Source organism: Arachis hypogaea, chromosome 15 (genome assembly GCF_003086295.3).
Source record: "Arachis hypogaea cultivar Tifrunner chromosome 15, arahy.Tifrunner.gnm2.J5K5, whole genome shotgun sequence".
In the NCBI taxonomy this organism is placed as follows: Eukaryota; Viridiplantae; Streptophyta; class Magnoliopsida; order Fabales; family Fabaceae; genus Arachis; species Arachis hypogaea.
Genome location: NC_092050.1, coordinates 154,601,351 through 154,612,564, shown reverse-complemented (window position 1 = coordinate 154,612,564; position 11,214 = coordinate 154,601,351).

Sequence of the window (11,214 nt, the reverse complement as noted above, 5' to 3'; positions counted from 1 at the left end):
ATGTTAGGGAGATCGGGCCGTGCAAAGTACTGGTAATATTTGATACTGTGCAGCATGCGGAGGGAGTGTTTACATTCAAGATGGATAATTTGTTGCAAGTATTCCATAGGATCTCGCGTTGGGAGGAATCGGAACGGTGTATTACTCGACGAGCGTGGCTGGAGTGCTACGGAATTCCTTTACATGCATGGGCGCCGGAAACGTTCAAGAGAATAGGAGGGCAGTGGGGCAACGTGGTCCAGTGTGATGTAATGACGGGGGAAGGAGCATCGTTTGAAGCAGGGAGGATTCAAGTTGAGACGGGGGTATTCGATGTAATCCGAGAATGGATGCAAATTGTTGTTGGGAAGACGGTGTTTGAGATCTTTGTGAAGGAGGTAGAACCACAGGAGGGCGGTGCGGTCAGCATGGGGAGAAGCAGAAGTGTCTATGCGAAGAATGAAGTTTCTGGCACCGCTGGCACGGCCATGAAGAAGGGGAAGGGTAGTTGGGACCCGGCGGCGGAACTGGTTACTGGTAGGCCTACGGAGGCTGAGCACGGTGAGGACAGAATAGTAATCTCTGATGTGTTATTGAATGATGTGGACGTTGCCTTTTTGAAATTAAAAAAGGATACGGTTGTACCGGATTCAGCTAGTACCAAGGACGGTGAAGTAGCGGGTTTGAAGGGATGTGAGATAGTTCATGAGGGGGAGTCGGAGAATACAGTCACGCAAGTATGGGGAGGGGTGGGAGGAGTTCATGCAAAGTGGGCTGCCCATCCGGATTGGGACCAAGCTGGGACACGGTTGGAGTATTGTAACAGTATGGGCTCGCATCCAATTGGCCCAACACCAACTAAGAACAGAGGGGGGAGGCTGACCGTAAGGGACATGAGTATTGAGAGGGAGCCTGTTGTTGGGCTGGGCCAGGATGGCCTCCTAACTGAAACGGCGTATGGTTTTCTTTCCATTGGAGGCCACGACGGGTCGGGCGGCCTGAGGATTCGGAGGGATCCACGGGAGCTGTTTGAAGCGGCGCCGATGGAAGGTTTGCGAGGGCTGGGGTGCTCACCAGCGGAGAAGGATCCTGAGGTGAGAGGGTTGCCGCTTAAACTCGGGGATCCGTCGGTGGATAAGAACCCGGAACTAGAGGAGATGGTGGGGGGCGGAGGACCGATCGATGGGGTGGGAGTTGAGCTTGATGGGGGAAGGGTTGCGCAGGAGGGGACGGGAATCAGGGCGGCAGTCCACCGGCAGGAGCAAGGGGCGCAGGATGGGATAAGTGAGGCCGACTTGCACGATGAGGGATCCCAAGCGGGATTGAGCTGCCTAATGGGGAAGGATGGTACCTCAGGAGCACAGGAAAACGCAGTGAGGGACGTCCCGGAGGTGGCTGCCTGTGGCAATGCCCGGGAGGCAGAAGCAGGGGCTAGGCTGGGCACAGTTAGCCATTTAGAAGGCGAGGGGACACAGGAAGAGCAGCGCCAGGAGAATCAAGCAACCTGGGCATTGGCTGTGGAATCAGGAGCGGTTTTATGCGATGAGGAAGAAGATATTATGGCGATTTTGCAAGCACAAAATGAAGAAATAGCAGCTAAGAGAAAACTGGCGAAGCAAAAGGAAAAGGCGAGAAGGAGTCGACCAAAAAATAAAAATAAGGTGAGCAAATCTTTATTTAAATGATTGTGAGCTGTTGGAATATTAGGGGGTGGAGGGGGGACGGTAAATTAAGCATGCTGAAATCTTTGAAAAATAAATATAATTTGAACATGTTGGGATTGCTTGAAACAAAAAAAGAAGTGATTACTAAATATGAGGTTGCAAGGCTTTGGGGATCTAGTACTGCTGGTTGGGAGTTTGTGGAATCTGCAGGAATGGCGGGGGGTCTGCTATTAATTTGGGATGAAGGAGTGTTTCAAGTAGATCAAAGGTATAAAGGTGAGAGGTGGCTGTGTGTTGAAGGCGTTTTGACAAAGACCAACTTCCGATGTGCTTTCTGTTTGGTGTACGGGGCGCATGGGAGGGAGGCAAAGAGGGGGTGTGGGAGGAACTGAGCTATGTGGCGGGGTTGTGTCAGATTCCTTTCTGTTTTCTCGGAGACTTTAATGAAATTTTACAAGTAGAGGATCGTAAAGGAGCTACTAGCTTGATGGCGTCATCGGAGGAATTTAAGGAATGGGTGCGAGACATGCAGTTGATAGATTTGCCTCTTACTGATAGGAAGTATACATGGTTTAGGGGGCGTTCCTGTAGTCGGATTGATAGGGTGATGGTTAATGTTGAATGGACTGAGGTGTTTCCGGATATTAGGATTAAGGGTGGCCCAAGGGGATTGTCTGATCACTGCCCAGTGATCATGGAACTAACAAGAGTAACGGGGCCCCCTAGACCATTCAGAAGTTTAGACGCCTGGTTTACGCATGAGGGATTTCTGAGAATGGTGAAGGATGAGTGGCGAAGCCTCGGAGAAACGCAGTTCCCGTGCAAGCTGAGGGCTCTAGCAATACAACTGCGGCAATGGCACAAGGATAACTTCCGGGACATGGATAAGAGACTCATGAGGTTTGAGGAGGAGCTCACCAAGCTGGACAATTCAGTCAGTGATGGAGTTTATGATGGTACAACGGAGGCTAGAAGGAAGGCGCTTGTGAGCTTTTGTTCAAAATGGTATATTAGAAAGGAAATGCACTGGAAACAGATGTCTCGGTCTAAGCATGCTGCAAACATGGATAGGAATACCAGATACTTTCATAACATTGCTTCGGCCAGAAGACGGAATAACAGGATTGATGCTCTGATGTTACATGGAAGACTTGTGCGGAATCAGGCGAGAATAAAAGGTGCGATTAGAGGGTTCTACAAGGATTTATATCGACAGGAATATGTTCCGAGGATTGGAATCAGAGATGGGTTAGTAAAGTGTATCCATAGGGATGAGGCTGAAGCTTTAGAAGTGATGCCGACGGATGAGGAAATTAAGGAGGCTGTGTGGGACTGCGAATCTTCCAAGGCCCCAGGGAGTGATGGGTTTAACATGAACTTCATAAAGAAATGCTGGGATGACATTGGGCCGGAATTCACTGCTGCGGTAATGAGGTTCTTTCAAAGTGCGAAATTGCCAAAAGATGTCAATGTAACATGGGTGACACTAGCTCCAAAGTTTGAAGGTGCAAATGAGGTGAAGGATTTTAGGCCGATTAGTATGGTGGGGTGTGTGTACAAAGTGATTTCGAAAGTGTTGGTGCACAGGATGCGATCTGTGATGTCGGGACTGGTTGGAGAGACTCAGACTGCATTTGTAAAGGGAAGGAAAATTCATGATGGTGCACTCATAGCCTGCGAGACGGTTCATTGGCTGAAGACTCGGAAAAAGTCAGCAGTCATTATCAAACTGGATTTTCAGAAGGCCTATGACAGAGTGAGATGGGATTTTGTTGACATTGTGCTACAGAAAATGGGCTTCGGCCAAAAATGGAGGAGCTGGGTGAAGGAGTGTGTTACTACGGCCACCATGGCAGTCTTGGTAAACGGGGCACCTTCCAAGCCATTCAAGATGGAGAGGGGACTAAGACAAGGGGACCCACTTTCTCCATTGCTATTCGTATTAGTTGTAGATGTGTTGCATAGGATGTTGGGGGAGGCTGTGAGGAATGGCCGCATTGCTCCACTGCTGGTAGGGGGAGATCTTATTGAACTGTCACACCTACAATTTGCAGATGACACTATTTTATTCTGCCCGCCGGAGACTGAAACAATTGTAAACTATAAGAGACTGTTATGGTGCTTTGAGTTGATGTCTGGGCTGAGCATTAACTTTGATAAATCGAATCTGATATCGGTGAACTGTGAGCAAGGATGGATTGATCAGGCATGTGGACTGCTGGGATGCCAACAAGCTTCTCTACCGGTTAGATACTTGGGAGTTTCTCTAGGTGCGAATCCGCGCTTGGTGAAGACTTGGAAACCAATCATTGATAAGGTGGAACAGAAGCTGAGTTTGTGGAAAGCCAAGGTTTTGAATAAATCAGGTAAGCTGGTCCTTATCAAATCGGTGCTGAATAGTCTCCCCATCTACTACCTTAGTCTATACAAGATGCCGAAGGCGGTAGCGGACAAGCTGATTGCTTTACAACGGAACTTTATGTGGTGCAGGGAGAACGGGAACTATGGTATACCTATGGTAAAGTGGGAGATAGTTCAGGCTCCAAAAAAGGTTGGGGGATTGGGGGTTGGTGATGCAGTGCTGAGAAACACAGCGCTTCTGTTTAAGTGGTGGTGGAGGTTTTCAAAGGAGGATTGCCCGCTGTGGAAGAAGATTGTGTGTTCGTGTAATAAGTTGAACCCGGATGTCATGTTAGCAACTCAGCCTTTACCAGTAAAGGGTGGCCCTTGGAAGGACATATGTCAGCTGAATATAAAAGAACCGCGGATTCGTGATAAAGTGGTAAGTGGACTGGCAATGGAAGTAGGCAATGGTATGCAGACTCGATTTTGGGAAGATAACTGGGTTCAAGGTGGTACTCTGAAAGGAAGTCATCCGAGACTCTACTCTATTTCCAGTCAGCAAGGACTTGTCATCGGGGAGTGTGGTTTTTGGGATGGGCTTGATTGGATTTGGAATTTTCAATGGAGGAGGGCACTGTTCCAATGGGAGCTGGAGCTTGTCAATCAACTGCATGAGAGGTTAAGGCCAGTGAGGTTGTCATCAGGTAGGGAGGACAATGTGGTGTGGAAGTTTGAAAATAAAGGTATTTTCTCTACTAGTTCTGTGATCCAGGCTATACAAGCGGAGACATTATCAGCTGAGATAACGAGTTATAGCTTCACAAGTTCCATTTGGAAAGGTTTCGTCCCTCCGAGAATTGAGCTCTTTGGGTGGTTTGTGCTAGTGGGTAGAGTTAACACCAAGGAGCGGCTGACTAAACTAGGAGTCAACATTCTGGGGGATAGTATGTGTGTACTGTGTACCAAGGAATTAGAATCTGTTGAGCATTTATTCCTTAGGTGTGAGGTAACATGGCAGGTGTGGTGCAAGTGGCTGAGGTTACTAGGAAGGGAGTGGGTGATTCCCGGAACTGTTAAAGAAATGTTTGAGAGTTGGCATGGAATGCATAATAGACAACAGGGGAAGAAGATGTGGATGTCAGTGTTCTTTGCAGTGATTTGGAACATCTGGTTGGAACGGAATGCACGAATCTTCAAGAATGCAAGAGCAAGCCTGGAGGTCATACACACAAGGACGTTGATGAGCTACACGGAATGGAGTGGTGGTGATCCTGGGGGAGGATGAGAGTACTGGGGATAGTAGGGGTTGGTTTATTTGTTGGTAGCTGGTTATGTGTCTTCTTCTTTCTTTTATTTGCTCCACTTTAATGTGTTGAGCTTCCTTTGTTTCAAAAAAAAAATTAATGACAGCAATTTTTGCAGAAGCAGGACATAGTATATTACGTATGGATGTTTTGTCAAATTTCATCTTCCATAGAATTCAAAACCAGACTCCAATCTGGGGATAATAGAAATTTGCTGGATGCTTAAAATGGGCTAAATGAAAAAATGACTAGGGGTGTGTTCAGTAAACACGTTGAAAGGATAAAAGTGCGTTTGAGTGATTTAAACGCTGTTCTTTAATGTTTGGCAACTTTTCTTCTTTGAACGCATAAATGATTCTGCATCCCAAAAACCCGTTCACTAGAAGCAAGAAATTATAACTTCTGCGTTCGTATATTTAGGTTTGTTGCTAGTCATTCTTGATTTTTTCTATAATTTTTTTTAAATAAAAGAATACGGAGAGCATTAAAACAATTATTCTAATTTTTGTACACCACTTATTATTCTAATTTTTTATAATATGTATTATTGTTTCTATTAGAAATGATAAATTAAATAAAAAATTAATTATAAATAATAACAAAAATATAATTAGGAAAAAGTTAGCACCTAAAATAATAATAAAAATAAGATTATTAAGAGTACTTAAAAAGAGTATTAAAATATGTTATCTTATATATTATTTTTAATTTAATAAATAAATATTAATTTTTATTATAATAGTAAAAAAATTATAATATACTAAAATAGAGAGTATTATAAAAAAATACTATATAAAAAAATACTAAAAGAAGTATAAAAAAATTAAATATATTTAAAAAAATAATATTATAATTTAATATTATATTTTTTTAGTAATTAATTAATTATTAATCTAAAATTGATTTTAACTAATATTATCTAAATAATATTTATTTTATCATAACTAATTTTAGTAAAAGTTGCCAAACATAAATTATGTTGGCACAAACTTATTTCTACTCAAAATCAATTCTACAATATTATCCAAATTAACTCTAATTTGACCAATATCAATTCAAACATACATTAATTAATTGGGAATAAATTCTCTTAATTGTTAAAAAAAATTGAGAGTTAATATTTTATTTGAGCAACTTATCTTCCTACCTACTATGAAAAAGGATCATGGACTTGATGACAAAGGAGTCAGCAATTTACTTTATTGCTTTTTTGTCTATTTATTCATTCGTAGTTTTCTTCCTACCTCCTTTTGGCAGTACTTGGCAATTTAAGTGTTAATTTTGGCATGGAAGAAAGATAGAAACTAAAAGAAGAGGAAGAGACACCAAGAGATAGAAATTGAAATAAGTTTTATTATTGTATTTAGTGTAAAATGGAAGATAGAAATCAAAATAAAAATGAAGTTTTAATTTAATTTGTATAAAAAATAAAGTTAGAATTAACTAATTGAAACGACCGTATTTTAGGGAATGTTATTAAAGTTTTCGTCTCTGTCATAAAAAATTTCAGTCTCCTGCTCCACTTTTTAGAAGTAATGAAATACTGAAATTTTGGAGACAGATACTGAAATTTTAATACCAGTCTCTGAGTCAATAAATAGAGTTAATAGCCAAAATCGTTCCTGAAAGATACCCCGATCTTTATTTTGGTCCTCAAAAGATAAAATTAATTGAAATCGTCCCCGAAAAATACACGACTTGGTCACGTTAGTCCTTCCGTCAGTTGGATGATGACGTGTCAGTTAAGTGCCACGTGGCACATGATGACATGGTGGGTTGATGCCATGTGTCACAAGATGATTGGTTGATGTGTCAGATCAGTGACACGTGACACGTGTCACTTGACAAGTTGACATGTAAAAAAGTTATTTATAATCAAAATAGTCCTTGAAAGTTCAGACGTAAGTAATTTTCACCCATAAAATTTTAAAAATTAATCAAATTAATCCTTATATAATTTTTTTTTATTTTTTCTTGATAATATTAAATTTGAAATATTTTTTGATACTACTAATTTTAATAGAAACTAGAGTGAGACCCGCGCGATCCGCGGAGAGGTAGATTATTTATACTATATAGTATATTTTAATAAATATTATATTAAAAATATTTTGGAGAACATATTATAAATAGATTTTGAATTTATTTATTTTTAAAAAAGACATAGGTTATTTATATTAGAGTTATACAAAACTACATTTTCATTTTTTTTTCATTTTTCGATTTACATTAATGGCTACACTTTGTCTTTTCTTGTAATTTTTTTGTTTGTAAATAATTAAAAAAATAAATGAATGAGAATGAAAAACATATAAAAATGTTATATTAAATTTAAGAAATTTTTGACAATTAGTATGAGAGATTAAGAAATAAATAGTAGTAAGAGTGTTAATATGTATAAGTTGTAGAATTTGAATATTTGTAACTAAAGTTTTTTATAATTATTATTATTATGACACTTTTAATGTATGTTTATTGCATTTAATTAGTACTTGATGTTTCAATTAAATGTTAATAGATAAGAGTTTTTTGTTTTAATTTTTTTAAAATATTTTACTAAATAGTGATTGGTTGATTTTCATCTTTTGCCAAGTCATTAGAATTGATGATGTGGCATCATTAGCAAAGAGCTTAAACTCATTGTGGATATTATATTAAATTTAAGGAATTTTTGACAATTAGTATGAGAGATTAAGAAATGAAGAGTAGTAAGAGTCTTAATATGTATAAGTTGTAGAATTTGAATATTTGTAACTGAAATTTTTTATAACTGTTATTATTATGACACTTTTAATGTATGTTTATTGCATTTAATTAGTACTTGATGTTTCAATTGAATAATAATAGATAAGAGTTTTTTGTTTTAATTTTTTTAAAACATTTTACTAAATAGTGATTGGTTGATAGATAAATAGATGCAAAAGATTTCATTTTCATCCTACATAGCAAACAATTACAACAAACTGTACGAATTTTTTCCTATTAATTAGCTATGAGTAGCAACCATTAGAATAAAGCATGTTATAAAATCATTTCTACTTACCTAGAGTGAAAGCTGAATTAGTAATACTTCTTAATCTAAGACATAGCTTTCTCTTCAAGAATTGTAAAATTATTATTGAAGTAATTTTTTTTAAAAAAATTATCCCATAAAGTATTAAAAATACAAATATGCTTTTCAATTTCTTTCTCAACAATTTGATTTAACTAATGGATTGAACAATCTTATAACACAATAAAATTTGAAGGATATTCATATTTTTTTACGGATTACAAAATTACTATTCATGTGATTTTTGACCCAAAAATTATCCTTTTTTCACCAATTTTTATAATTTTAAATATAATACAAAATATTTTATTTAAATCCTACTTAATGATTCGTAAACAATTACAAAAGATTTTTTTTCTATTGGTACCAAAAATCAATACAAAAAACAGAATATGTTATAAGACTCTTTTGTACTAACCTGAACTGGAAGCTAAATTGGCACTCCTCTTCGACCATGTTGGAGGCACATATCTTCTTGTCTTCTTTTTTTTTTTTTTAAAGGATTGCTCTCCGCCTCTTTAATCTATCAATTTTGGGTATTAACTCTTCCATTACCACTACAAATTCTTCTGTAACAAAGAGAATAAGACATGGTCAAAGAATGATAATCCATTCCAAATAAATTGTGGAAGCAATACCTACTTTTATGGAATAACAATTTGAAAAAGAGAAACACATAAATGTAAATTGTGGAATAATTTTAAATGCACATTAATCTTGGTTGTGACTGTTGGACAGAACTCGCTAAAAAAAGAGGAATACATAAACCTTGCAATGATTTCACAATTAAAATAGAATGAGAAGTGAAAACGGCAAATTTAAAAATCTTTAGGAAAATACATGGCAAGAATGGTGACGTTGGCCTGAGATCCAGAATCGAGCTCCGGCAGGAAAACCGCAACAGGAGAAATGGAGTTTGGCCCGATTTCTGCAATTTATGCAATGTGGCTCCACCGAAGATGGACATCGCGATGGACAATTTGTTTTGAGGAAAAAACAATGACTCATGGGACTGAAAGAGGATGTAGGTAGAAAAAACAATGGCTCATGGGATGGTACGGAAAAGTGCCAGGAGGAAGAGGGTTTCGAGAAGTATGAGAAAAGTAAGGGGTTTTTTTTGGGTAAATGTTAATTTGTGTTTTTGTTGTTTTAGAAATAAGGATTGATTTGGAAAAAGTTAAGTTGTTGGTTTTTATTGTGTTTTTTAGTTTTGTTTTGTATTTTTTTTTTGTTTGAAAAAAGTTGATTTGGCAAGATTTGATTGGTTGATTCTAATATTTTGCCAAGTAAGCAATGTTGCTGACATGGCGTTCATAGAAGAAGAGGAATAACTTCAAAGTAATGTGGGTAAACTTATGTATCTACTTTTATATATTAAGAATAGATGTAATTGACAAACAAAAAATTAGTAATTGTATATTTTCTTCTTAAAAATTTTTTTAATAAAATTATCTCTCTCCTTTAATTCTTCTCAAAATCTCTCTTATTCTTTTCTATTCTAAAACTTTTTTCTTACATTATTACATTTTTCTGGAATATATATATACTCAAAATTGAAATGTATGTATTTATTAACCTAAACAAAATTATATGTTTAAAATCAAAATTTATGTATGTTTTTTCACTCAGGTTTGCAAGTACAAAAAAATTTAACTCCCATCGATCATAAGAAGTTGAAAGGTCATAAAAATGTGAACAAAGCAAAAAGGGAAGGAACAATGCTCAACATCAATTCCATGCAGGATATTGTTGTTCTTACAAGTGTGAGTTGTGAAGTTTGACATGTGTTAAATTTAAAAAATTCACATATAACCAAATCATGCTAAAAAATTCACATGAGAGAATTTGCACTCAAGACAATTACATGTTTGTATAATATCTATGATATGCATGGATTATGAATTTTAAGGCAGGTAATTTTGTATGCAATGGAATAGGAGGCCTCAAATGACAAGAACATGACACCAAAATCATGGAGTTACATGTCATGCGAACCGTGGGATCCAAGACAGGAATCGCTTCCACTGGATTCATTGGATCCAATGCTATGGGAATCATGGGGTCCAGTGACACAGCCACAGGGATCATGGAATCCATCAGTGGCACGAGAATCATGGAATTCAATTGATTGTGAAGGGACAGGTCCATCAAACCAGTTAGTTTCAAGTAAGGAAATCACCATGAGTGATAGTGACTCTGAAATGACGAGATTGAATCATAGAACTGCCAAGTGGAAACTGTGGTTATGTGGTTTATTTTCTTCGTCTATGTTTTCTTCCTCCTCTTCTCTGAGGAAAAGGCTCCTATAACCATCAAGGCTTAGAAGGTAAGTTGGCTCTTTCTATTTATATTGTGTTCAATGATTGAAATTTAATGGCCAGGTTTGCTAAATTTCTAAACACATACATATATATAGTTCTATTTCTTATGAGGCCATATATAATGGCTGGTAAAAGTTTTCCTCAGCTGCTAAGCTGAAGTTTCTGATAGAAAATGAATGAATACTTATAAGTTACAATATTTGCAAGCTTTTATCTGATTGGTGATTTATCTTTTGTAGAAGAAAGTAATGACAATTTTATTATTATCATTTTCAGGTCATCGTCTTCTTGATCACATCAGAGTATGGAAACTTCCTTGGTTCAATGCAAGTTGAGACCTAAATCTTGCCATTTTATTTTTAAAGAAACTCAGATTGATTATGACAGTAGTTTCTGTCTTCCATGTAATGTATTTATGTTTGATCTGTATATAAAATGTATATTTAAATTTATACATTATTTTGAGGTAGCAAGTAATTTTGTCCTATTTCTTCATTTTGAGGTAATAAGTGTCTTAGACTCTAACTAAAAGGTTATGAGTTCAAGTCTTG